Raw genomic sequence first — 27978 nt, forward strand, 5'->3', positions numbered from 1 at the left:
CTCCAGTTGAGCCTTCAGATGAGACCTCAGCCTCAGTTCACACGTTGATTCCAGCCTTGTGAGAAACCCTGGCCAGAAGACCCAGTTAAGCCATGTCTGGGTTCCTGACCCCAAAGAACTGTGAGATAATAACTGTGGGTTATTATAAGGTAATACGTTATGTGGTAATTTTTTTTTTTTTTTTTTGCAGCAATAGAAAACTAATAAACCAATGAAGAGTATTTTAATGAAGGAAGGAAAATTGGTCCTCATTCAAGCAGTAGGGTAATTGGGGTTGGGTTCACGGCAATGTGGGACATGGTAGAGAACAACAACATGAAGGTGAAACTTGGGTGGGAACAGGGAGTGACCAGATGACTACCAGGGCCCTCTCAGGTGAGGCTGCCCAGTGATGGCCCTGGTGGCAGCTCCTGAAGATCCCTGGGGCCTTGGGTGGGTGACAGCTCTCCTAAGTCTCTGCTCCTGAGGCTGACAAGCCCTCACACTCCACATTCTGTCCATGCAGCTATAAATATTAAAACGTGCCAGAGGAGAGATTGCAAAATAGGGCTGTGGGCAAGATAGAGCTCTGAATTGAGAAGAAGAAATGAGAATGAATTTCTCTCTTCTGATTCCCGCTTCTGTCTGTTTATTGCAAAAGGCGCTGTGGGAGATAAGGAGCAGGCAGCTCGTGCCCTGCAGGCTGTGCAGGAGGCAGTTCCATTGAGGGTCGCATGGAGGAACAGAGTTGGGTGCCACCTAGTTCACGAGGCCGCCTGAGGAGTCAGAGCTCCCCACACCATCCCAGATGCTGCTACTGAGTAGAACTCTGGGGTTCAAGCCCTGCTGGTCCCACACCAGGGCAAAAACAAAATAAAGTAAAATAAAAGCAAACAGAAAAAGTACTCCTGTGTGGGTACGTGTGGGGTGGCTTTGGGGCTCCCCAGCCCAGAGTCTGAGCACTACAGCTGCCAGGCAAAGTCCCCCAGTCCCTCTCTGCTCCTCTGTCTCATACCTCGAGTCTTCCTGTCCATCGATTCTTCATCGATGAAGACTCATACCTCGAGTCTTCCTGTCCATCGATTCTTCTCCAGAAACTTCTTTCCCATCTACTGGCTTCTTTTCCATTCCTGCCACCAGCACTCTCATCTGCTCACTGTTCATGACCTCCCCAACCAATGACTTATCTTCTTTCCTCTATGCCTCTCTAATTCATCCTGCCAGCAGATTCACTTTGAGATACTGCTTTGGACATATCACTTCCCTGTTTAAAATCTTCTAGTTGTCCAAACCAGGGCAGGACCTAGTCTGGAACTGTTGGTCTCACCTAGAAACCCTCAGGTACCCTTTTCTACCATGACCTCCAAGCCTCACCCCTAAGCACCCACTCCTTACACCAGTTTCCCTGTCTGCCCTCTGCCCAAATGCACCCTGATTTCTTGTCTTTTTTTTTTTTTTTTTTTTTTAACTCCTCTCCCAGCCTGGCAGTTCCCAACCAGCTCTTCCTCTCATGTCTTCCTGTACAAGTTATATCCTCCTTCTTCAAAACTCAGGTCCAATCTTACCTCTCAGCAAATCCATCCCTGACAATTGAAGTCCTAAGTGCTTTCTCTGTCCTCTGAACTCTTATATAATTTTAGCCTGTGCAATTCGTTTGTTAATTAATCATGCACTGTGCTGCCTTGAGACATCTTTTTTTTTTCTCCTGTAGCCTTGTGCTGATAGTTAACTCTTCAAGGGTGATTTAAAATTTGTTTGCTTATGTTTTGGCTTCATGTCCCTTTGTGACATCCTTGGGCACAGATGCCACAGCTTTGTACTCCTTGCAGGAACTTCCCAAGGATCCCAGCACTGAGTGAGGCTGGTTCTGGGACTGCAGACTGTTTTTGCTGGTTTTTATTCTCTCCTTCCCTAGGTCCTGGGACACTATTCTCTCTGTTTCCCCATTTATTCATTCATTGATGTCTCCTTTTAAGGGGACTTCTTTCATGCTTGTCCTTGAATGGTATTTCCTTGGGGTTGGTCCTGATCCCCCCGCCTTTCTCACACTCCACTCTCACCCTGAATCATCTCAGCTAAGTTCCTTCTTCCCACTGCTGCTTGCATGCTGGTAGTAATCAGTGTCTCCACCCATCACTGCTTCCCTAAACTGCAGGTCTCTATTGGATCCGTCAAGCTGCACATTCCACAGGAACCTCCAAACCAAGGGACACAAACGGAACCTGCTGTTTGCAGTTGCCGTTGCAAAGTACTACAAACTGGGAGACTTAAAACAAGCGATTTATTCTTTCACAGTTCTAGAGGCTGGAAATCCAAAATCGAGGTGTTACAGGGCAGTGCTCCCTCTGAAGGCTCCGAGGGAGGATCGCTCCTTGCTCCTGGGGCTCCGGGCAATCCTTGGCGTTCCTCAGCTTGTGGCTGCATCGCCTCTGCCTCCGCCTCCGTTTTCACAAGGACTTCTTCCCTGTGTGTCATTCTGTGTTTTCACATGGTCTTTTAAGGACATCAGCTTTTGAGACCCCAGATTTAGGGTCCACCGTTATATATATATCCAATATAACCTCATCTTAATTAATTAGAACTGGAAGACCTCTTTCCAAATAAAGAGGTTCCGGGTGGACCTGCATTTTAGAGGGTCACCACTCATCCTGGTACACCCTTAGCTCTCCCCCTAACAAGTTTTCTTTTGGTAAATTGCATCCCCCCTCCTCCCCCAGCCCAGTTACCCAGACCCAAGAAGCATGGGGCTTATACAGATTCTCCTGTCTCCATTTCTCATCCTCTACCACAGTTGTGCCTGACACTCCTTGGCCACACCTTCCTATCCCTCATCTCCCCTCTGACTTGCGGCGGTGGCCCCAACCTGCACAGCATAGGTCAGTGTCGGCCAATCTTCTTTTCATTATTCCCTGTCAAGAAGTCTTTTCCTAATTGCCTGCCCCTACGAACTTGCAATGCCACAGATAGACTGCGTGTCTGTTTCTATGCTGTGTGTATTTTTATGCCTTTAAACATAAAGGCTAAGATTTCTGGCAGCCCCCACCAAGAACCAATTTTGCCACTTTGGGGGTGATGTCACCCCCTTCTGGAATGCATGGTGTGTGACAACAGCCTCCAAGTGATCTCCCTCCCTCCCTCTGCTCTGGTCCCACCCCTCCTCTCACCCATGCATCTTTCCTACTTTTATAAAACACAAAAAGGAGCTTGCTCCACCTGAAACGGAGAGACTGTCAGCATTGCCCCTGAGAGAATGTCCAGACCTCTTGGGACAGCATCCTTCTGCATCCAGCACAGCCCATGGCCCTTCCATCGCTGCTCCAGCCACACACGGAGCAGCTGCATTCAGGCCAATGTGCCTGGTCCTGGGACACCATCTGCCTGCACCATGCGCACCTCTTGCTTGCATATTCAGTTTGAATTACATTTCAAGATGCAGGTTGAGAGTCACTATGATGAGAAAGTGCTCTCCTACCACGCCCAGGAGACTGGATGCCCATCCATCCCCACTCGCCACACTCTCAAAGGTTAAGGGGCACTTCTTCAAAACCATGTCTCCTCAGGTAGAGCAGGTGCCTGGAGGGCAGTGCAACAGGGAGAGGAAGGGGAGGACAGACCTATTCACCTGCGTTGGTAGCCACTGAACCTGGCCAGCCTCCCACAGTGGAACTGGTAGCACTGCCATCTCTCTGCCTGGCTCAAATATCTGGAAATCACAGACTGTTTCTCACCCATCTCTGTATCTCCAGAGCCTAGCCCAATGCAGTCAGACCCCACTGAGTGTTTTGCTGGATGAATGAATGAATGAATGAATGATTAGTGAATGGGCTTCTCTGGACTGTGTTTCAGCTGCCCAGCCACCTCGCATGAACTCCACTGTTGCTCCCTGTTGCCAGGCACCTCCAAAGGCTGCCTGGTTTCTACCTGCCCATCTCCTCTGCAGACCACCTTTTCCTCCTTCGGGAGGGGTCACTACACAGGCACCTGATCATGCACTCCTGGTTGGCTTCTCTCTATGTTGAACTCTGCTCCTGTGGCTCTGGCCCTCCTTCTCCTCCTATTCCCTCACTCTTCATCTTCAAGCTGAAGATGAAGATGGAGCAATACTCCATCTAAAAAAAAAAAAAAGAAAGAAAGAAAGAGCCTCTTAACCATTGACTGTGTGTGTGTGTGTGTGTGTGTGTGTGTGTGTGTGTGGCAGGTGGGGACAGGCAGGAAAGAAGGGAGAGTTCACAAGACCCTGGGGCTGGTCCTGGGTCTCAGTGGGGCCTTGAGGAAGAAGCAGGTGAGCTGGCTTCACTCACCTCCCATGCAGGGAGGTGGTGGGGAGTGAGGCGGACACTTACCATCCATGTCGGACTTACAATGTACAGTCAGGCCCCCTGCTCCAGGCTTGGGTTCCTGGACAGACTATGGACTTAGCCTATATTGACACCCCGGGGAGAGGGCAGAAGCCCTGAGACCCATGGGTAAATATAGGGTGATGTGGTTTGAATCAGTGTTCCCACCCAAATCCCATGGGTAGATATCGGGTGATGTGGTTTGAATCGGTGTCCCCACGCAAATCCCAGGTTGAAATGTAATCCCCAGTGCTGGAGGTGGAGCCTGGTGGGAGGTGACTGAATCATGGGGGTGGATTCTCATGAATGGGTTAACACCAGCCCCCTGGGTGCTGTTCTTGAGACAGTGAGTGAGTTCTAGTGAGATATGGTTTTTAAAAGTGTGTGACACATCCCTGTTCTCTCTCTGGGTCCTGCACCTACCATGTAAGATGACTGCTCCCACTTTGGCTGCCACCATGAGTAAAAGCTCCCTGAGGACTCCCCAGAAGCAGATGCTGCCATGCTTCCTGTACAGCCTGCAGGACCACGAGCCAATTCAACCTCTTGTCCTTATAAATTACCCAGGCTCAGGTATTTATTTATAGCAGTGCAAAAACAAATACACCAGAGCAGCGGCAAGGTGAAGGCAAGTGGCCTCTAGGGAGGTAGATGGGGTTGGTGGGGAGGAGGCTGGATGAGGGTGAATAGGAGAGGGGGGACTGCCATGTTCAATTGGTACAGGAATGGAAGAACTGTTCATTACCTAATCACCACCTCCCTTCCAGATGTGCAGCCCTCTCCTCTGCATGAGGGCCTCACTTCTGGAACCAGGGCCTGGTCCGCGTGGACAGATCTGCCAGCACCCACGGTCACCACGAGTGCTGCTCTAGTCCCTGGTGTGAGTTTCCTGCAACTGCAGTAACACAGTCTTACACACAAAGTGTGTAAAAAACAGAAATGTATTCTGTCACGGTTCTAGAGGCTGAAAGTCCAAAATGAGTCTTAATGCCCAAATCAAGGTATCAGCAGGGCTGTGCTCCCCTGGAGGCTCCAGGGAAGCGTCTGTGCCTCACGTACTCTGGCTTCTGGTGGTGGCCAGCATGCTTTGCCTTGGGGCTGCTCCATTCCAGCCTCTGCCTCTGCAGGCGCTGCTGCATTCTCCTCTTCTGTCTGGGGTCAGATCTGCCTCTGCCTCGGTCTCGTGATTGCAGATGGGGCCCACTCAGATAATCCGGGATAACCTCTCCATTTTTAGAACTTAAACTTAATCACATCTATAAAATCCTTTTCTTGCCATATAAGGTTAACATTCACAGGTTCTAGGGATTAGAACATGGGTGTCTTTAGAGGGCTGTTATTCTGCCTGCCTCGTCCCCTTTGGCCTCTGAATTATACGAGTACCTGTCAATCACAGATCCAGGGATGGAGGTGGAGATGTGTCTGGCACCCCCTCTCTCCTGCACCTGTGCTCACTGACAACGGGTGCAGCTTAGCTCCTCCTTCCCCTCCTCTCTTCTCCCTCATTTTGGGAGCCAGAGGACTATTTGGGTTTGGAAATAGTGCTCTGCATCACTGGAGGAAGCAAGTATGAAACCTCAGTCCACCCCATCACTCGATCAGAAGAATTCCCATTGGAAAGCTGGCTTGCATGCGGGTGAGTTGTAGTTTGCTGACATGTTGAATCTCTGATCCCTGTCTCTTGGTTGGAGATGATGGGTGCATCATGTTAGGCAGCAGGATGTGGGGAATCAGGACCCAGGCCAATTGTCACATTCACAGGGGAGAGAACTGTGCTGGCCTCAGCTGGCTCCTGGATCTAACAGATCAAAGAAAAGAACTGGATCACTCTAAGCAACCCCCTCATAGCTCCAGCCTCGCTGATCCTGGTTGGTTATGATTCAGAGGAGGGGAGGGCAGACTCGCTGATGATCAATGCCTCTTCGGAGACAACCAAGGGCAGCTACAGAGATGGCCAGTCCCCCAGTCCATGCAGCCACTGAGATGGCCAGACCCAGATTCCATGCAGCTACAGAGATGGCTAGCCCCTCCCTCCATGCAGCCACTGAGATGGCCAGACCCTCCCTCCACGCAGCCACTGAGATGGCCAGCCCCTCCCTCCATGCAGCCACTGAGATGGGCAGCCCCCTCTCCATGCAGCCACTGAGATGGCCAGCCCCTCCCTCCATGCAGCCACTGAGATGGCCAGACCCTCACTGCATGCTCGGGACTAGGTATGGAAAGACAGACAGCAACCGAGAGACACAGTTTGAGGAGAGGAGGAATATGGGGAAGGAAGAATAGCTGCAACATAAGGAGTGCCAGGAGTGCATGATTTAGAGTCGAAAGAACTGGGTGCAGATCCTGACTTCCCTCGACTCTGTGTGACCTTGGAGAACTCACTTAACTTCTCTCAGTCTCATTCAGCTCAACTGGCAACTGGGGAATACAATCCCTGCCTTACAGGGTGGCCATAAAGATCAATGGGATAAGATACATGGATGAATTTTATAAATGCTTTCTACTTGCAAAGAATTTTTGCTATTCCAATCTCCATATCCTACCTGCCAAGGGTTGCATAAACTTATTGTGACATTTAGAGGCTTCTTAAACGGGATGAGGGTTGGTGACTTTTGCTGCTCCAGACCCTGAGGAAACGGACGGGAACTGGCTGGACAACATGGGGAAACCTGAAATCCATTCATCTGTAATGAAGGCATGGCGGAGAAGCAGGGGCTCCCTAACCTGACTTAGCTGCTGTTTGTTATTCTTGGGAGGAAAATCCCCAACCTGGTTCTGCTTGAAGCCAGGCTGTCTGGAGTGATGTCTTGACAGGATGATGGATGGTGGCCAGGCACAGTTTGTGACACCGAAGCACACACTCTGCATTCTTTATCTGGAGCTGCCGCTGGCGGAAGGCTGCAAACAAGCAATCCAGTTATAGGAATCCCTGATAAAATTCCATTATGGGCCCCAGAGACAGTCACGCTGGATTCAATAGCAGGGAGGCTGGGAGGCGAAGCGCATGTTGGGAGCAAAGCGCTGCCACTGGGGAAATTTTGCCTGAGCCCGGAGGCTCTTGCGCTGGGAATTCCATAAAAGTCAGAGACTCAAACCATCTCTGACATCCAACTGTCTTTGCTGTTTGAAATGCGACAACACTTCCACGGGGTGGTAGCTGAGGGCTGTGTTGCAGCCAGTGGGCAGAGACCTCGGGTTGGAGCTGACTTAGTTTTATTGAGATGCTGGTTTCCCCCTCGGACGTGTCTATGGGAAGCCGGCTCTGTTGCGTGGCTCACTTTTTTTGGCCTCTGGCTGATCCAGCTGAAGCCCAGTGGTGAATATAGAATCCCCCACCCCTTGGAGATTTAGGAAAGCTTGCTTCAAACTTCAGTGTCTGCCTGAGGCCACTGGGGACCTTACGTGGGCAGACGCAGATACAAGACACAGCCCTTCACCCTTTCCCCAGAACCATCCATTGGCCTGGAGAATTTTGTGAGTTTAGTGAGACTCGAGGGGTGCAGGGTGGGGACAACCTCCCAACCTTCTGCAATCCCTGGGCAACCTCCCAGCCTTCTGCAATCCCTGGGCAACCTCCCAGCCTTCTGCAATCCCTGGCTTTCCCACCCTCCTGACCCTGGCTCTGTGCTTCCTCCCCTTCCAGTGCAACCAACACACTCCTCCCTTGTCTTTTAGGGAGCAGTTCATCCCCCATCGGGTTATGAAGCCCTAGCTTCTTCCACCAGGGACCGGACCTTACCAACGAGTTTTCAAAAGCAAGGCAGTTCTTTCGATCTAAGAGGAATCTTCTACCAGCTGCTGGGAGGGCAGGACAACATCCGTCCCCTGCACGCACTGACAGCTAACGCTCAGAGGTGCTTGCTGTGGGCCAGGCAGGCTGGGAGGTGTTTGCCTGGGTTGACTCATCAGTGAGGAGGGTGCTGTGTTTATCACATTTTACAGATGAGAAAAGCTATAGGTAAGTAAGTCCCTTGGCCAAGGTCGTGCAGTAAACCCAGGAAGCCTGGCACTGGTCTCATTGTCATCATCATTATCCTGGACATAGATGGGCTAGAGAGAGAAAGCTCACTCATTGGCCTCGGGTCCCCACCCGGTTATTAGTGCCGAGAGGCCGTTCCGGAGGAGATATGTGATCCCCTCCTACTACAGCTCCATCCTAGCTCTTGTTAAGAACTTCCTTCCCGGTCACCCAACAGTGTGTTGCTTCCAAGAGCAACGGCTGGGCCAGGTCAGTGCTGGGTGACCTAAGTTTGCATCTTCAACTGCTTCTTGCTCTCTGCTGTGACCTGGCTGATCCCCGAAGGTCAGTGTCTTCCTTAATTGGGAGAACTTGAGACATTCAGGACTCACTTCTGTGTCTCCTTCGTTTGGACTCAGATCATGCTGCAAGCACAGTTTTGACCTTCGCTGCCTGGCCCAGGGAGCCTGCAACTGCGTGGGGTTAGGGCAGGACCTACTCAGACGCGTTTCGAGAGCACACCTCAGGGCTCCCATGATTGGGGCTTTGACCAAATTAGCCTTTCCTCTTAGATTTGGGAGACCACCTGTTCCTCCCAGCATTCTGTCATCCTGGGTTTCCTGGCTTTGGGCTCACTTCTGACTTCTGGTTTGTGCCGTCCTCTAAACCTTCCCTGAGGTCCTGGATTGCCGATCTGCCTGATATTGACATCTGGTAACCTCGGGGGCTCACCCTCCAGCTTGGGGACCTACCACACAGACACAGCCTGGCAGTGCAGGGTAGGAAAGGCAGCAGAAAGGGAGCTGGCCAGTCGGAAAAACCTGGGTTCAAACTACAAGTCCTCTACCTGCTGGTCATGGTGTTTGAAAGTCACCAGACCCCTCTGGGCCTCTGTTTGCTCTTCTGAAAATGGAGCCACTGATGATGCCGTCCTCATTCATGGTGGTGATGAGGGTCTGAAACACTGGAAGGCATGTGCAGCGCTCCACAGCCGGGATGTGGCAGAGATGGACTCGGTTTCCTTTCTTCTGAGCTTTATCCCTGGCCTTTTCTCCCTTCCTCTTCTCTTCACTTTCGGTGGCTTGGCCTCGAGTCTCCCCAACAATCATTGCCACTTAGGCTGAAGGTCCTGCCCTCTCCCTGCTCCCTGCTAAGCCCTGAAGACGGGAGAAGGTGGAAGGGGGTTGTTGACAACAACAGCCGGGTCCCCTGCTTCTTAGACCTCTGTCCCACTTGCTGCCTGAGACTTAGGGTGGCAGAACACAGCAGGCCCTGCCCAAGCAGGAGGAGAAGGAGAAACAGAAGCCACAGGAGTTATAAATTGGGGTCTACCCGAATGAAGGGCTGCCCACTTTCTGCCCTAGTGACGATTAGCACCATCACTTGAGGGCTTAAAAGAGGGTCTGTTTGTGCAGTTGGCCTCTGCCTCCTTTGTCTTTTCTTTCTTTCTTTCCTTCTTTCTTTCTTTCTTTCTTTCTTTTTCCTTCTTTTTTTTTTTTGAGATGAAGTAACTGGGATTATAGGCGCCCACCACCCTGCCCGCCTAATTTTTTTTTTTTTTTTCATTTTTAGTAAAGATGGGTTTTCACCATGTTGGACAGGCTGGCCTCAAATTCCTGACCTCAAGTCATCCTCCCGCCTCAGCCTCCCAAACCCCTGCCTCTTACCTTCCCCACCCTACCCTTGCTATGCATATCCTCTGCTGGTTGTTGCCATGGGCTGCACTGCAACCCCATCAAATCCAGATGTGGTCACCCAACCCCAGCACCTAAGAATGTGACTGCATTTGGAGATGGGGGTCTTTAAAAAATGATCAAGGCAGGGCACGGTGGTTCACGCCTGTAATCCCAGCACTTTGGGAGGCCAAGACAGGCAGATCACAAGGTCAAGAGATCAAGACCATCCTGGCTAACATGGGGAAACCCCGTCTCTACTAAAAATACAAAAATTAGCTGGGCATGGTGGTGCATGCCTGTAATCCCAGCTACTTGGGAGGCTGAGGCAGGAGAATCGTTTGAACCTGGGAGGCAGAGGTTGCAGTGAGCCGAGATTGTGCCACTGCACTCCAGCCTGGCGACAGAGCAAGAGTCCGTCTCAAAAAAAAAAAAAGGCCATCAAGCTAAAATGATGGTGGACCCTCATCCAGTATGACTGGTGTCCTTCTAAGAAGGGGAGATCTGGACACAGACAAACACAAAGGGAAGACCATGTGAAGACACACAGAGAAGACAGCCACTTCCAAGCCAAGAAGAGAGGCCTCAGAATAAACCAACCCTGCCAACACCTTGATCTCGGACTTCCAGCCTCCAGAACTGCGAGAGAACAAATTTCTATTGCTTAAGCCTCCCAGCCTGTAACACTTTGTCATGACGGCCCTGGCAAACGGATTCATGTGCCAAGCCCCATATCCCACTGAGGTGACCACAGGCTTCTGAAGCTTGAGCAGAAGCACAAGGAACACGGGAGGAAGCCCAAGGAACAGGAGAGAAAGAGCAAGGAACACGGGAGGAAGCAGAGAGGGGCCCCCAGGCAGAGCCAGATACCTGTTTCTACCGAGCAGGAATCCAGTCTGGCGCCTCCTCTCTTAGGATGAAAACACAAAAGAGGGTTGTGGAAGAATTTGGAATGTTATGGGATGTGCCTGGAATGTTATGGGATGTGCCTGGGTTGTGGCAGCAGAGCCCAGACCTGGCCCAGGCGAGGTCTACTCTGCCATCCACAGGCACTCCTCCTCCTCGCTCTTAGACCCTCTGGAACGAAAAGGAAGAAAGAGCCCCTCACTCATGTTTCCCGCTGTGCCCACCTGCAAGTGAGCGGCCCCCTCCCTGCTGGTCTCTTTCCCACATCCCAGCCCCTCCGGCTACAGCCTCCACGCGCTGCTCCTGCTCCTGCTCCGCGGCCCCATCTCCGCCTCCTCCCGCCCTCTCTCGCCCTTGGCTGCCCCTCCCAGGCTCGGCCTCCCCGCGCGCACCGGTTCATACTCACATTGGGGCTCCCCGGCTCGCTGCTGGTGCCGTTTCATTTCCCATCTGCTCACCTCCGGCTCATGAGTAATGAGAGTTTACAAGTTGAGTTTCCATATGTGGAGCATTTATATGTTCTTCTTCAACAAGGATGGGCGAGTTCCTCGGCTTCATGGTCTCCGGCACCCAGAGGCTTCCTAGCCTGTTGTCAAAGGAGCCTCCTTCCCCACCTCCTCCCTCACACAGCCCTGTCCCTTGGGATTGGCAGACCCAGTTGTGAGCATTCAGATACTACTTGTTGGGAGGCCTGGATACGATTTTACATTCTGTGTTTTTCATTTTTAAAAAACACATGTTCAGCAACATTCACACTATTTTGTTCTCAGATGGACTAGGGAAAAAAATCAAACGTTTCCTTGTGTTCTCTCTCAAATATAAAATTTAGCGTAAATTGTTTCTGTTTCCTCTCCCTCCTCCCACACTCTCCCTCCTCCTCTTCTTTCTCTTCCTCTTTCCTTTCTCCTCTCCCTCCTCTCCTTCCTCCTGCTCCTCTTCCTCCTCCTTCTCCTCTTTGCTTTCTCCTTCCCCTTCCCTTCTTCCTTCCCTCCCCGCTTTCTCTCTTCTTCCTCTTCCTCCTCCAACACTCCTTGATTCAAATATTTTTCTGAAGGTCAAAGGCCCTATATGAAAAAAGACTCACCGGCTCAGCAGGACATACATGATACATTTCCACTGGGGAAGGCCTTGCCCCACCCAATGCAGCAACAGCTGTCACTCTGACCTTTCCTACCTTGGAACAGATGGGGCACGGGGAGCAGGTGTCTGGGGGCGAGTGGAGATTGAGGCTGACAGTCACCCAGCTGTGGCTCCTGGGGTGCTCTCACTGGCCCCCCACCCCCGCCCCGTGGAAGGCAGCATCTCTGGGAGTTGGAACCTCTCCTTCTCTGCTTTTCTCATGCCCCCTACTCAAGTTCTAGCCTCTGGGGCTCACAGTCCTCAAGTGCCCTTGTCTAATGCATTGGCCATTGTTCCCTCTTCCCGCCTTTCGCTCTGAGGCAGCCTCACTGCCTGGTGCTCCCCTCCACCTGGGTTTGGTTCTGAGGCAAAACCACCTCCTTCCCCCAGATTGTCCCCCGAGGACAAGCAAATCAGCTGTCCTTCTGGTTCTCCATGGCCTCTTTCAGCCTCTCCATTTTCTCTTGATGGAAAGTGGAGAGGAGTCAGCCAGGAGGACAACAGAGGATGGTCAGCCCTGCTCTGGGCCCAGCCAGTGCTGGGGGATGGTGGTCTGGGCTTCGGACATGGCTCGGTAAGGACAGATAGGGCACTGCAGTAGGATGAGCCCAGATCTGCTCAGATGGATGACCTGCACGCTCCCCCATCCCGTCTCATTCTCCTTGTTCTCACCTGTCCTGCTGTCCTGCTGTCACCAGCTCTGCACAGCACAGGCGCTTGGACAGGGGATTTAATCAGTCTCTTGGCTATTAGTCCCCAAGTAGTAATTGAAGTGGGCTGATTGGACCTATCTGTTAGGCCCAGGGAGCTGTGGGGAGATGGCTTTTGGAGCGTTTCCTCCGCCTGCTAATCTATCTGTCTGGCATTTTATCTGGAGCCCAGAGCTCATGCTTGAGCACTGAGGCATTTTACAGTATTATTATTACTTAACACTTATAACATACTTCATCAATGAGAGGGTTGGCGGCCGCGCCGTCACTCTAAAGCACGGCGCTCCAGATAGAGAGATATGGATCTCACTCCGGGTGTGTAATATTTGATGTCTGTGTCTTTGGGTTGCTTGTGATCTTGTTATTAGTTATGTCTCCTTGAGGAGAAAACCTACCTTCGGTCTCCTGATGCATGGGGGTCAGGTGGACAGAAGGCACAGAGATGGGGGCAGGAAGGATGCACAGGGGAGGGCTTAGCTTGGGTTCCCCCAGAAGCAGACCCAAGACAAGGGGTTGCATGCATTGATTTCTTTGGGAGGTGATCTGGGCAAGTACTAGTAGGGGAGTGGGGAAGGAGACGGGGGCAGGAAGAAGTGAATACAGGATGCTGTGCTACTGAGAATGTTACTGCCATGGGCAGTGGGGCCCAATTCCACTGGGGAACTTGGCAGCTGGAGGTTTCATCCTCTGAGTCCATCTGACATTGGCCAAGGCTGCTTCCAGGGCCATTCACTCCCCAGTCCCTTGAGCTCGGCCCCTACCTGGGCTGAGAGAAGCCCTCAGGTGAGTCCCAGATGCCTGTGCCATGTGCTGCCCGCTGGGTGCCCGGGAGGTGTGGACGGGGCCCTGGCAATGACAGCCATGGCTTTGAAGCTGGACACAGGTGTTCTGATAAGGGAACGAGCCCGGGAGAACAGCCCTTCTCCCTCATCTCAAACCCTGCCAGCTCTGTGTGTCCCCTGCACCTCAGGGCCCGAGGCTGTGCCACAAAGTCCAGGACAGTTTGCAAAGGTCTGGGGACTGTCTCCAGCTGCTCCACCTTCCCTAACCAGAGTGGAACATTCAAAGAGAGGCACAGTGTATGGCATGGATTCAAATGCCGACTTTGGCCCCTTCTGGCTTTGCGACTTTGGGCGAGTGACTTCATCTCTCTGGCCCTTAGTTTTCTCATCTGTGAAATGGGAGTAGCAATGATAACTAGCAGGAAGGTCTTCGAAGGTTAGATGAGAGAGTGTCTATAAAGTGCCTGGTCCCGTGTCCAGCCGTAGAACAGGAGTCCAGGCCACATTCCTTCCTCTTCCCTTTCATCCAGGGCTCTGACCCTCACCCAGGACCCCGACCAGAACACCTGAGTCTGGTTTCCAAGTCTTTTTTTTAGTTTTGAGACAGAGTCTCGCTCTGTTGCCCAGGCTGGAATACAGTGGCATGATTTCAGCTCACTGCACCTTCCACCTCCCAGGTGCAAGTGATTCTTCTGCCTCAGCCTCCCAAGTACTTGAGACTACAGTTAGGTGCCACCACGCCCGGCTAATTTGTTTATTTTTAGTAGCGATGGGGTTTCACCATTTTGGCCAGGCTGGTCTCAAACACCTGACCTCATGATTTGCCTACCTCAGCCTCCCAAAGTATTGAGATTACAGGCACGAGCCACCACACCTGGCTCTTCAAGTCTTTGAGTTACAGGGATTTCCTCAGAGGCTCACGTTCCCAGGGAGTGGGACTCCTGCTTCCAGGACGCTGCATCTTTCCAATGCCGAGGGCAGGTGGGCACCCTGCTGACCACTCCAGCAGCCATGCCTGATGCCTGGGCTTGCAGATATCCCCATGCTCATCAGGCCAAGGCAGAGCTGCATGGCATCCCCTCAGGGGCCAATTTATACAGCAGCTTAAGTATTGTTTAAAACTCCTTCCCCTTACGGGAGATGGGAGAGGCAGCTGCTGCTGCTGCTCCGGCCGCAGGCTCTTCTTCAAAGGGTCTCGTAGGCAGATGGAAAACTTGCTAGGAAAAGCTTTTCCTTTTTTTTTTTCCATATCTATTTTTTCTTGGTTGCAATTCTTGTTCCTGCCTGATTCTCTACCTTCCACAGAGCCAGCAGGTACCTCATGGGGATCAGAGCTCTCAAGGCCCCTGGGGGCACCTCCTGCAGGAAGACTTCCCCAATTACCCTACAGGCTCCAGCAACACTTGTTTCTGCTCCCCCTGGTTTCCCGGCTTCGTTGTGGCCATGTGCTTCATGTGTGGAGCTCCTTTTTGTGGACTGATGAGTGTGTGTACTGGGAACTTGCTGTCTGTCTATCTAGGGGGATAGGACTATCAAAGGATAGGACTTGAGTCTCATCCTTCCTCTGGGCTGGGGGAGCTGCTGCCGACTGGTTGGGGGTGAGACAGTCTCCGAGCCCACCCGAGGGCGCCTGCCTGCCCAGGTAGGCTCTGGTAAGAGCCAGTGACTCTGCTATATAGGGGATCCGTCAGAGCTGAAAGGTCTAGAAGCCCTTCATCATATTAAAGACCAATTCCGTGCAGATTAAGAGGACACAGCATCTGTTCTCTTGGGCTTGGGGAAGCCATCCATCCTCCTGGAGCAGCTCTGGGCGGGCAGAGGAGCTCTGGGCAGGAAAGGGAAAAACTCAGGTGGTGAGATGGTGAAGAGCAGCCTTCTCCTGTGCCCCTGAAGAGAGGCCCCAGGTGCCCCGAGTGTCCAGGCTCTCGTGTGGCTCTGGTTCCCCCCAAGGTGCCGAGCACTCTGCCTCCTGCACGGGGTCATGCTTTCAGTCAGATCACCCAAAATGCTCAGGGGCCCTTGCTCTTTCTTAAGACAGACTCATCTGACTCCTTCTAAGGCTGAGAGCTCAGCTCTGTTGGGGCATTGTCTGCCGTCCTGCCTTCCCCCTTTTCCTGCCTGGCTGCATGGTGGTCCAGGGCCATCTGGGGATCAGCTGCATGGTGGGGAAGGGCCACTGCTTCCTGGTAGGGCTGGCCAGGAACAAAGGCAAGGGGACTGGGGAGGGGACTGGGCTCTGCTCTATTTATACTGTATCTTGGGGGAGGGCACATTGGCAGCCCGGAGCTCTGGATGCCTCCCAGAAGCCTGAGTGGTGGTGGCAGGGGCATCTGTTCACTGAAGGAAGGGCAGAGAGAAAAGAATGGGCATTTATTGATTTTCTTCTATATGCCAGGCACCAGGCCAGGCCTCTTTGATGCATGATCTCATCATGTAAATATAGGATGGTGGTCAGGAGATCAACTTCCAAAATCAACAGAACTGGGTTAGAATTCCAGCTCCCCCAGTTTCTGGCTGGGTAGCACTGGGCAAGTGGGTTCACCAGCCTAAGCCTGACTTCGTTCCTCTGTGAAGTGTTTATAATCAAAGTGTCTTCCTCCAAGAGGCCCTATCTCTAAAGCACACGGCAGCGTGCTGACCCAACAGGACGTACCCCGTGAACATTAACACCTTCTGTTGCGAACGACCACGTGATGCAGAAAAATATCATGTCCTGATTTTTGGAAGACGCAGCAGCCAAAGCCTAAGACGTGAAGAAACTCACCCAAGGCTGCTAAATTGGAAAGTGGCAGCGTGGAGATACAAGCCAGGCCCATGCCTTCCAGGCTCCAAACCCCAGGCCCTTCTCAGACGTCCTCCAGCCTCCACGGGGAAAGAGATAAATGATCGCAGTGCTAGCGAGGGGTCCGGCTGCTCAGCCACGCTGGAAGGGCAGGGAGACCCGGCTGCCAAGCTCCCAGCAGTTGCATAGCTGGGCAGGGACTTTTCCTTGGAGCCGGAGGAGAAGCTGCTCCAAGGTGGGCCCCCGGACATGGACGGTGGCTCTGCCGGGACAGCTGTAAACTCTTTAACCTTGTGTGGGGCTTCGTCCTTCAGCAGCCCGGTGAGGGATCAGTGGCAGGGGCGATGGCGGGGGAGCTGGAGGTGGCGGTGGAGGCGGCCCGGCACTCACTCACTCACGGCAGAATGGACTCTGGATAAACAATTATAGTCTATTTACCTCAGACCATACGGTGCTGGGGAACAGGTGTGCGGGTAATGAAGAGCCCAGCTCCAATTAAGCGTCTGGGAACCCGGCCGGATTCCCGCTGAATCTTGCGCTTGGGTTGAGGCCCACTTACAAATGAGAGCTAAAAGGACTGAGGCTCAGGGAGGCAGGAGCGGGAGCCTGAAGGGTGCGTGGCAGGGCCAGCCAGGGGCCCCCACCCGCCGCTCTGTACCTGCTGGCAAGCGGGTACAGCCCAGGGACCTCATTTGGGCCTTCTCCATGGCAATCTTGGTGCATCTGGGAGTTATGAGGGGGAATGGTTCATGGCCATGCACCTCTTGGTGAGGCTGTCCTGGGACCTGTCAGGGTGGGAAGTCAGGGGGTGATTCCTGTTAAGATTGGGGGGATGGGGCAGGCACCTGTCACTCTCTGTCAAGGTCCTTCCCACCCTGACTCTCCCTTGGCCTTCATTCCCAACCATTCAACACGTAGTTTTGAGTACTTACTGTGTACTGAGCTAGGCACTGGGGACATGCTGATTAAAAAGAAGTAGACAGAGGCCTTGCTCTCATTGAGTTTATGTTTTAGGGGGATGGGAAGACAAACAGTGAGTCACATTCATAAAGTTGTCACATGCATGAAAAAGGTGAGTCACATACGTGGATAAGGTCATCACATGCATGAAGGTGAATCAGCTACATGAATAAGGTCATCACATGCATGAAAGTGAGTCGCAAACAATAAGATCATCACATGCATGAAGAAGGTGAGTCATATACATGAATAAAGTCATTCACATGCATGAAGGAGGTCATTTCTAAGTTTGGTAAGTGTGAGAAAGCAAATCATTTCATCTGCCTGATGGACTCTTAGCCATCCCTGCAAGCCCTGCTCAAGGGGGCCCCCTCTTCTGACACCTCACAAATGCCTCCAGGAGTGGGTCACCAGCTGCCCCGGGCTCCTGGTCACTCTCCTGCTCGCCCCATTGCCCCATTGCAGCCCTCAGAGGTTATGTAAACAGCTGCTTCTGTGCCCTCTCCTTCCAGGGCACTGCCCTTCTCCAAGTCAGGGAGGACGTCTGGCTCGAGTGCTATTTCCAGCATAGCACAGGGTCAGGCCAGCAGATGAGAGGGTTTGGTGAGTGATAGAGCAGCTTCAGCCTCCTGGGAAGACATTGTCCACTCCGGCCTGTCCTGGCCTGAGCAGGTAGGTGAGCAACAACTGTGGAGAGTGCCAGCCTCTGGAAGAGCCCCAGGGGCCTCATCTGACCATGGCACCTGCAAGGTGCCCCTCACAAGTGTTCTGGAGGCTGCGAGCAGAGCCAAAAAGATGAACAGCTCCTGTCCCCGTGGTGGGCTGGTGAGAGTGGAACGAGGGCACATGTTCCAATGAATCTCTCGTGTCAGTTTTCACTGCAGCACAAACAGAGGGAGGTGGGGAGTGCATCGTTTCTTCTAGGAAGCCCGGGTTTCCGTCGCTGATGAGGAGAGAGAGACAGCAATGGGGATTTTTCACACTCCTTTGCCTGGTGAATATTTTTGTTTTCGTTTAATTTTGGATTAGTTCATTGCTTTAGGACTTGACAGATGAAATCAGCACCTTCCCAAACTTCTCCGCTGGGAGACTGTCTGGAATGTCTCCTCTTGACCCTCTGGGGGATGCTGCCCACTCCACAGCGCCCCCTGCAGCTCTGCCTGATTATAAAGGGAATACCTTCCAACAGAAATACACAGCTGGGTTATAGGAAATGGATAACAGACAATTCCCAGGAAAATCAAGGTTTCAGATGAAAAACCTGCACAATTTCGGGGGCGGGGGGGTTGCAAGGTTACCGGAGCCAGGATTCTGGAAGGCTCCAGCCTCCAGCCCTCCCTCCCCAACCCAGAGGACAGGAAGCAAACTAAATGGGTTCTGAAGTGGGAAACAAATTGGATTTTTAAAAAAATGCTCTGGTTCTAATGATCGAAGGGGTTATTCATAATCCTGGAGTAGCAAGTGTATCTTGAAATCTATGTTTTGTGTTGACAGCTTCTCCCTAATGGGCAAGATCTCACACATGATAGAGCCATAAAACGTGGCACTCCTGGCTGGCCCTGCTGCTTGTCTGATAAGGGAGATGGAGGGACTCGCCAGCACAGGCAGAGGGCCCCAGGTCTTACCCTGCCCCCATGCCTCCTCCCCACCCCAGCTGGTCTCGGCTTCCAGCATGTTACCAAGGCCTGTTCTGCAGAACACAAAGCCCATGCTTTGCAATGGCGAGGATTCCATGTTCAAGAAAGGGTGGGAAATGCCCCCAGTCTCTCCCCTCCTAGGCATTCAAAACACCCATGAGCACAGTCACGGCTGTGAGGGGGCTTCCAGTAAAGAAAATCTGGTGAGCTATGCTCGACCCAGTGGTTCTCAGATTTGTTTGACTGCAGAATCCTGTGTTTACACCAGCCCTGTTGATGACCTACAGAACAAATGCTTTCCAGAACCTACGATGGGTCACATAACGGTATCCTTTTCCTAGGGCTACCCTATCAAAACACCACAGACTGGGGGGCTTAAATAACAGAAATTCCTTCTCTCATGGTTTTGGAGGTTGGGAGTCTGAGATCAAGGTGTAGGCAGGGTTGGTGACTTGGCTGTGTTCTCCCTGTGTTCTCCTGTGGTCCTCCCTCTGCACATGTCTCTGTCCACATATCCTCTTCCTATAAGGACACCAGTCATGCTGGATTAGGGCCCACCTCAGTGGCCTTGGTTTACCTTGATTACCTTTTTAAAGACCCTGTCGCCAAAATGATAACATTCAGAGGTGCTAGGAGTTAGTGTGTCAACATACGAATTTGGAGGGGGCCCATTTCTGCTCATAACCGTAGCAGTGGGCCTTGGCATTATGAAACTTGGTATTGGGGGGACCATGAGGCGAGTAGAAAGGTGGTAAGTGGGCAGGGTATGGCTGTTGCCTGCCCCTTGGCATGCTTCCCATCACAACAGTAATGACATTAACACTAACTACATTTTCACACCCATAATCCCAGCACTTTGGGAGGCTGAGGCAGGTGGATCACTTGAGGCCAGGAGTTCAAGACCAGCCTGGCCAACGTGGTGCAACCCCATCTCTACTAAAAATACAAAAATTAGCCGGGCATGGTGGTGGGCACCTGTAATCCCAGCGACTTGGGAGGCTGAGGCAGAAGAATCACTTGAACCCAGGAGGCAGAGGTTATAGTGAGCTGAGTTTACATCACTGCACTCCAGCCTGGGCTAGAGCGAGACTCTGTCTCAAAAAAACAAAAACAAAAAACAAAAAACAAAAACAAAAACAACCAGCAACTGCATTTGCCAGGCATTTAGACATTACCAGTACTTTTCCATCTGTCAATTAATGTGATCCTTTTAACAACCTGTAAGGTTGGAGGTTCTATGGTTATTTCCACTTAACAGAGAAGGATGCCTGCACTCAGAGAGGTTGAGTCACTGGTTTCAGGTCACCCAGTACATAGTGAAATTAAGGACTAAACCCAGGTGGGCTTAAAGAACCAGTCCTGAGGATTAATGGAGGATTGATTCCCTGCCCTCCCTGAGATGGAACCCGCCATTGCTGGCAGCAGAAGCCAGAGTCATCTCAGAACGGCTCTGGGGGCCCCTGCCAGGCAGAGCCTGAGTTCCCACAGGTGGCGTTTACCCTGACGAATCTGGGCCCAGGCTGAGGCCCACCTCACTTCCCGCCAGCTTGGATGGAGAACCGTTCCCTGGAGCTTCCCAAGTGGTTTCAGATGAGCAGATCCTGCCGGCTGCTCTAGGCACCTGCCCAGTTGTGCTGAAAGTCAACCAGCTGTGAAAGGTTGCAGATTTTTCTCAGCTGTCCTGGGTGTCAGGTGTGGTGGAACCAGGGCACAGAGTGAGACCACCCCAGCTTTCCTGGCCTCATCTCAGAGACAGAGGCGGGCCCAGCAGCGAGCTTTCTTCAAGAATGAACAAGCCAGGTACAAGATGACTGTGAGCGGGACCAGAGAATTTGCTACTTGGAAGGCAGGAGAGGGTGGCGGCTGGGTTAGCAGTTCCACGAAACCAGCTGACTCACTTTGACTATGTCCATCCTGGCCTGGCCACTTGCTATTTGCTTCCTTGGTGCCTCTTAAAAAAGTTTGATGACCAGGTGAAACCCTTGCCTGCCAGGCCAGGAGGCTGGCTCTTCATGAATTCTTCCTCTTGGTCAGAAGAGGCAACTCTCTAGGTAACCAGGCCTGTGCCTGCGGGCCTGATGTCTACCCTGGACTCACTGGACACTCCTGCTGCACGTCTAGTCCAAGATGCTTGGCAAAGGAAGAGCAGATCACTGGGAGGGATGGACCCAGAGACCAGTCCTGACCCCAGATTCTGAGCTGTGGAGCCCGGGGCAGCAGATTTGTTGCCTTCACCTCAGGTTCATCATAGTACAATGGGCTCATGAATAAATGTCGAGGTCATTGTGAAGGTCCCATTAAAGGAGGAAGGCTGGGGGACCAGCCATAAGCTCCTAACTGCTGCAGTGCCAGTGGCTACCTGGATGAGGCTGGGTAGGCACCATGCCAGGCAGGACTCACCCTCAGCTTCCAGAGGGGCTTACAAGTGAAGGTCCATGAAAGAGTCTGAGTCTTCAGCGGTGGTCTGCCCAGAAATAACTGGAAAGACCGCAGACCCTGTACACCGGCCAACCCCAGGGGGCACGATCCCTGGATACTCCCATGCACGGTGAATAAGGGGCAGTGGCTGAGACCCTCAGGGAAGGAAACTCTTTACCGTATGCCATTTCTTCTTCCCAGGACTCTCCCTGACTCTGCCCCAGGCAGGGATGGGACTGACCCCCGGGAACCTGGTGTGGCAGCGGTGGGGAGCACCCAGCAGAGGTTCAGGGAGTCTTCCCTCACTCTCGCAGGAAGCTCACTCGTGTCGGTGGGTGGCTCAGTTCTGGAACGTTTCTCCAGAGAAGGGTCCTGGAAGTCCCCCAGCTGACTTCTTTAGGGCAGGCCGGGGCTAGGGAGAGGAGAGCGAGGCCCAGGGAGTGGATGTAAGCACTCACGCTCACGGGCCTGCCTGCATGAGACTGAAAGAGAGCAGTGCCTTAGATTCCAGGCAGCTCTCTTGCCTCACCCACGTCCCAGCCCTGCTTTTGGGAACCTCTTTTTTCAAGTTCTCTACCTAAGTGACACCACCGACTGCCCACCATAGCTCATCCTACCCTACCAGGTTAAAATCATTCAAGTCCTTGGCCAGGTGCAGTGGCTCACGCCTGTAATCCCAGCACTTCGGGAGGCTGAGGCGGGCGGATCACGAGGTCAGGAAATCGAGACCATTCTGGCTAACATGGTGAAAACCCGTCTCTACCAAAAATACAAAAAATTAGCTGGGTGTGGTGGTGGGCGCCTGTAGTCCCAGCTACTCGGGAGGCTGAGGCAGGAGAATCGCTTGAGGTGGAGGTTGCAGTGAGTCAAGATGGTGCCACTGCACTCCAGCCTGGACAACAGAGCAAGCCTCTGTCTCAAAAAGAAAAAAAAAAAGGAAAGAAAAAAGAGAAAAATTGTTCAAGTCCTTTGTCTGAGAGGAGACAGACATTCTGCCCAGGGCCAGGGGTGTCAGTCAGGCTGACAGTAGATCACATGGAAGATCTACGGAACGATTCTGGGATTTGTCTTTGCACGGAGAAGAGGCAATTGGTTGAAAGCGTGCCTTTAAATATTTGAATGGACCTCCTGTGGGTTGATTAGTGGCCCCCGAAAGATTTGTCCACGTCCTGCTTGCCAGAGCCTGTGAATGCGATCTTATTTGGAAAAGGAATCTTAGCAGATGTAACTGAGTTAAGGATTTCAAAATGAGATTCTGGATTCGGGGGGAACCCAAATCCAGTGGCAGGTGTCATGACAGAGGCAGAGAGAGATTTGGGAGGGAGGAGGAGAAAACCACAGATGACAGTCAGTGATTAGAGCTTGGCAGCCTCAAACCGAGGGACGCCTGGGAGCAGGCAAGGAAGGATCCTCCCCGAGAACCTTTGGAGAGAGCACATCCCGCCAACACCTTGCTGTTGGACGTTCAGCCTCCACAGCTGTGACAGGATCAGTTTCTGTTGCTGCAAGCCCCTCAGTTTGTAGCAATTAGTTACGGCAGCAACGGGAAGGAACAGCTGTGTCCTGTGAAAGAGGAGGTGGGCTAATTCCATGTGCAGCCAGAGACTTAACAAGGAAGGGTAAGAGTTCCAGGGGGGTGTCTTGCAGACCAACGTAAGGAAGAATTTCCAAGAACGAGGCCTGCACCGCATGGATGTGGCTGCCTGGGGCCATTCTGCCTCCTACACCATCTGACTGACCGTCTCTTGGGAACATAGTGGGTAGGACCGCTGTTCAGAAGGAAGGGTGGGTTAGTTCTTCCCTCCTCAGTGGACACCTGCTGACGAGGTCCCCCGTGCGTGTGCATCACGACAGTAATTCTCCTTCAAGAAAGCATGTTAGAATGCAGACTTAAGGGTGCTGTCTTGATAGGAATAACTTCGAGTCGGCTCTAATTTCCTTTTTCCAAAATGACATTATTTGCAAATGTTGGTACTGTAACTATTAATAATAATTTACTTGCAGGTAGCTCGCATTTCCCAGGGACACATCGCTGAGGCTTGTCACGGTGGTGAGAGAGAACTGTGGTCTCCTAGGAGGCATGGAGCCGCCTTCCCACACTCTCTGCATGCACACATCCTCTGGGGATCTGGTCCAGGGGCCGGTTCTGACTCCCCAGGCCTGGGCTGGGACTCCGGACGCTGTGTCTCTCAGAAGCCCCCGGGGGACAGTGATGCTGTGGGTCCACAGGCCACAGGGACCCAGAGTGGCTGCTGATGAGTTTCCAGAAGACCCAGAACTACTATTTAGAGGGGGCAGGGGAAGGCATTTCACCTCGCTACAACTTAGGCTGGGCCAGAGGAGAACACAGCTTTCCTTTCTGGGAATGCTGTTGAACAATGAAGTGGGACCTGGGGTGGCCGAGATGGATGTCCTGGAGAAGTGTGGGCCGGGAGACCTAGAAGCCACCTTTCGATAGAATAATCTAGAATCTCAAAACTTCCCGGGCTCCTGTCCTATCTGGGGTCAAAGGACTTGATGAGACGATGCCGAAGGAACCCCACAGCTGACATTGTGGAGCTTGTCTCCCGTGCCAAACTCTTGCCTTAGCTATCTGCTTTAGTGCTGACAGCAATTCCAGGATTCAATAATTCCTTTACTACTCCGTTTTGCAGATGAGAAGACAGAGTATAAAGAGGTTAAACCATGCCTACGGTCACCCCTGTCTGGTGAAGCTGAGATTTGAAGTGGCATTTGGACCCCAGAGCTGAGCTGATTATCGCCATGTCATTCAGCCTTCCAGAATCCTGTAGACGGTCAACAGGGTACCCTGCCCTCCTGTCCAGGCCTGGGCCTCCCAGGCCTAGCAGAGTGGTGTAGGACACTCAGGGACAGGCCAGGGCATCCCTGTACGTGGCCGCTCCCTAGGTCACCCCCTCTCCCTGCTCTGGTTGGCTCCACACTTTTACATGAAGCCCCGCTGCTCCCAGCTGGGGGATAATTTGACCAGGGGCTCCTGTTCAGTTTTTCACGTGGAAAGACTGCTGAGCAGGCGCTGGCTGTGGAAGAGAGGAAAGTTGCCACCCTCTTCTAAAACTGCCAGTGCAGGATGGAGGGGAAGGTTCCTGCACACCCAAGGAGAGGTTGAGGCTCCAGGGAGAAGGAGGAAGCAGCGCTGCCTGAATACACCCCCACAGTGTGTCAGCTGCTGGGCAGACAGCAGCATCCCCATTATTTAGGGCCTGAATAAACAGCCCTGTTTTACTCTGCTCTTTGCTGAGCCAAACAGGGCTCCAAACCCCTCCTGGCCATCCTCAAATCTCTTCCACTTCCCAAATCCTCAAACTCTTGCGACTGTATCCCTTTGGCCTGTCCACCATAGAAAACAAGAGGCTGGTCTCTTTCCAGGCAAGGAGAGCCTCCCTCCTGGTGCTCCTGGGGTCGCCACACACATCTCCATGGCTGACTCTTTATAGCAAGGTGCAGAGACCTGGGATGGGGGTTCAGATGTGTGCACAGCAGGGTCTTTGGGGTCAGGGAGCTCTTCGGAGCAGGCAGGGCACATTCTCAGGCCATTAGCTGGTCAGGCCGGAGTTCACCTGCCACCACCCTGTCCCCAAACCAGCATCATGGCAGGGTCCCTGGTCCCTCAGAGACCCCTTGAGAGAGCAACCCCCACCACGGTCCAGGAGGTAGCTGCATCCCTGGAAAACCAGGACAGACTCCAAGAGAAGCACACAGGCCAATTAAGAGCCCAGCCCAGCCCGGCGGCTCCAGCACCACCTGCTCTCATCTTGCAAGGTGCCTGAGGCTTGGGCTGCTGGGAAGGTACAGTGCGGCCTAATTACATACTCCTCCATGACAGGCGGTGTCAAAAGATTAAAGGAATCAAACCAAGTGGTTCTCCAGTGTCCCCTCCCCCAGGAACCAGAGCTGCTGCGTGAAGGTGATTATGGTACCAACGTAGTGGTTAGAAAGATAATTTTCTCTGGGCCCCATGCCTGCTGCCTCCTCCACTGAGCTGCGCTTCGGCACTGCAACTCTGCCACCTTGTATGGGCTCCACAGATTCATTTTCTTTTTTGTTGGCACAGCTGAGCAGGAAACAAACATATCTGAACCCCCATCCCAGGTCTCCAGGCATGATGGCTCATTCCTATAATCCTAGCACTAAGGGAGGCTGAGACAGGAGGATTGTCTGAGGCCAGGAGATCAAGTCCAGCCTGGCCAACATAGGAGACCTCATCTCTACCAGAAAAAAAAAAGAAGAAGAAAAAAAAAAGAAATTAGCCAGGTGTGGTGGCGCACACCTGTAGTCTCAGCTAATTGGGAGGCTGAGGTGGGAGGATCACTTCAGCCCAGGAGTTTGAGACCAGCCTGAGCAACATAGTGAGACCCCCATCTCTACAAAAAATAATAATAATAAAAAAGAAAGAGGAGGACCACCTGAGCCTGGGAGGTCAAGACTGCAGTGAGCTGTGAGCTGTGCCATTGCACTCCAGCCTGGGTGACGGAGCAAGACCATGTCTGAAAAAAAAGTCAAGATTGATAAGAAGGCACCTCTGCAAGCATCTCCTCCAGGCAGAGAAGACTGACCATCCGTGAGGGAGGGGAGCAGGGTACCAGGACCCCCACTCCAGACTCTGCCATGCCTCTGCCCGACTTTGCTGCAGTGACTTTGGGCAAGCGTCCCTCATTTACCCGGCTATGGGCCGTCACCCCTGAGGAGGGAATGCCATATCCTTCAGGTGAGCAGAAGAAGGGTTGAGAGCTGGTCTGAACCTTCAGTATGCAGGGAGGGGCTGGAGCTTCCGGAAGACATGTGACTTGCTCAGGGTCATTAGCAAGATGGACCCAGAGCTCTACTCTCCTGCCCTTCAGCCTGAGAGTCCTCATTCACTTCTCTGCACCTTCAGTATCTGCAGGGTCTCTGCCAAAACCCAAACCTCCACAGGGGTTCTCTCACATCCTTTCTGTGATGACACAGTGACCATCTGTGAGTGGGAGGAAAGATGCCCGGAGGGGTTGGTGGAAGTGGGCACTGGCCTTGACAATGACTTCTTCTGCTTCTGAGGGTGTGAAGACACGGCTTGGGATTTCAGGTGGAGGGTTTCCTAATGTCACTACAGCACACACCTGCTGGGAACGGTATCTTGGCTGGGGAAGGGGTGCGGAGGGGAAGAGGGGGATGCAAAACCCACCTCTTTCTGGTCTCTTCTCTCCATTTCCATCCTACTGCACTTGCAAACAGAGCATTAGGGAGGGATTAGGGATTTAAAAAGTGGCCATTAGAGGAAGGCAAGAGTGGCCCGCACCAGCTACTGTGGAGTGTCTCCATTACCATAATAACTAACCACTTAATAACTGGCTTCCCCACTAATCCTAATTGAAACACGTAATGATATTTCCAGGCCAAGAGTGGCAAGCTCAAGTCTCGTCAGACATCTCCAGGCGCCCCCCAAGCCAGTTTCACGTGGCGAAAACCATGGGCTCTCCGTGGGTATTCTGTTGGAATAGATTTGGGCAACCGACAGCAGCTCTTGTACGGCGGCCAGGAACCACAGCTGATGATAAAAGCCATTAAAGGTCAGCTGGGAATAGAAAACTATTTATGCTAAATGTCACAGATTAAGCTGCAGAGTGGGCCTCGGGCAGGGAGCAAAGGGTGAGGTGCGAAATGCTGGTCACTGTGCTACCTCTGTATGGTCTGGGGAAGTAGGGGGTATTGAAGGGTGGGGGTGAAGCCAGGGGCAGGGGGAGCACTTGAGTTCCTGCCCCCTCCAGCCCAGGGAGGCAGGTGGATGCTGGCAGGCACAGATGATTGGCCAGGCTGGCTGCCCTGAGGTTGCTAGGTGACCTGAGGGCAAGGTGTGGGGAGAGGATGGAGCGGGTCTGTGTAGCATCATCGCGGAAGGGGACCTGGGCCGTCTCCAGGGGGGCCAATGAGATGGAGGCTGCTTCTACTTACAGAGGGACCCTTGCAGACTCTTTCTGGAGCCACGCTCAGGGGAACAGTGGGGGTGTATCTAATCGTGACTGAGGATGAGTGTAACACAAGCCAACTGCTCTCTGCAGCCAGAGCCAGGAAGTCACAGAGACACAACCACCATGCCCCCTTCACCACCTTCCAACGGTCTCGGAAGCCGGAGTTTGAAGGACACAGGAGGGGCTTGAGTGGGAGGGGCTTCAGGGCTCAGCGGAGCCTGGACCAGGCCATAAAGGGTGGCTCCAAGAGAACTCGGGACTCTGGTTCTATCCCCGCCCCAAAAGTGCCCATGCTCCTTAAACCTGAACCTGAGTGTCCGGCGAGAGTTCCTCTGTGCATCTCGGCTCCGTTCTTTGGCAAAACACATCTGAGAAGCCGGTTTGTTGACAGGTCTGAGAAATCCCCTGGAAGTTCATTAGATCACTCAGATCCCATTGAAACAATGACTACCATCCTTGGTGACCTACCCGGGGAGTGGTTCACTTTGTGGGTTGAGGCAGAAAGACTTCATTTCAGTGTTTCTCCGCCTCCCACCTTGCCTCCAGATTGCCAAGCTGTTGCTGTGTGCACAGGGAATGCAGGTTCATTTTAATACTGGTGCAAGCAGACATCATTGGGAAGGTAAATCTAGTGGGAGAGGGGAGCAGGCAAAATGAATTTCACCCCAAGCCCTGTCCTGCAGCCTTAAGTCCAGTCACAGGAGGGTAGTTTGAAGCCGGGGCATCTTTCCTCCGGGAGTTGGGAATCATTCGT

The 27978-nt window shown here is 52.6% G+C and overlaps 1 pseudogene; it reads left to right on the forward strand.

The window, feature by feature from the left end:
* The first annotated feature begins 353 nt into the window (after nt 1–353).
* Nucleotides 354–24011, forward strand: LOC117066570 (annotated as a pseudogene).
* The last annotated feature ends 3967 nt before the right edge of the window (nt 24012–27978 follow it).

The sequence above is a fragment of the Trachypithecus francoisi genome, unplaced genomic scaffold, assembly GCF_009764315.1.
Source record: "Trachypithecus francoisi isolate TF-2019V2 unplaced genomic scaffold, Tfra_2.0 Lachesis_group20, whole genome shotgun sequence".
Lineage (NCBI taxonomy): Eukaryota > Metazoa > Chordata > Mammalia > Primates > Cercopithecidae > Trachypithecus > Trachypithecus francoisi.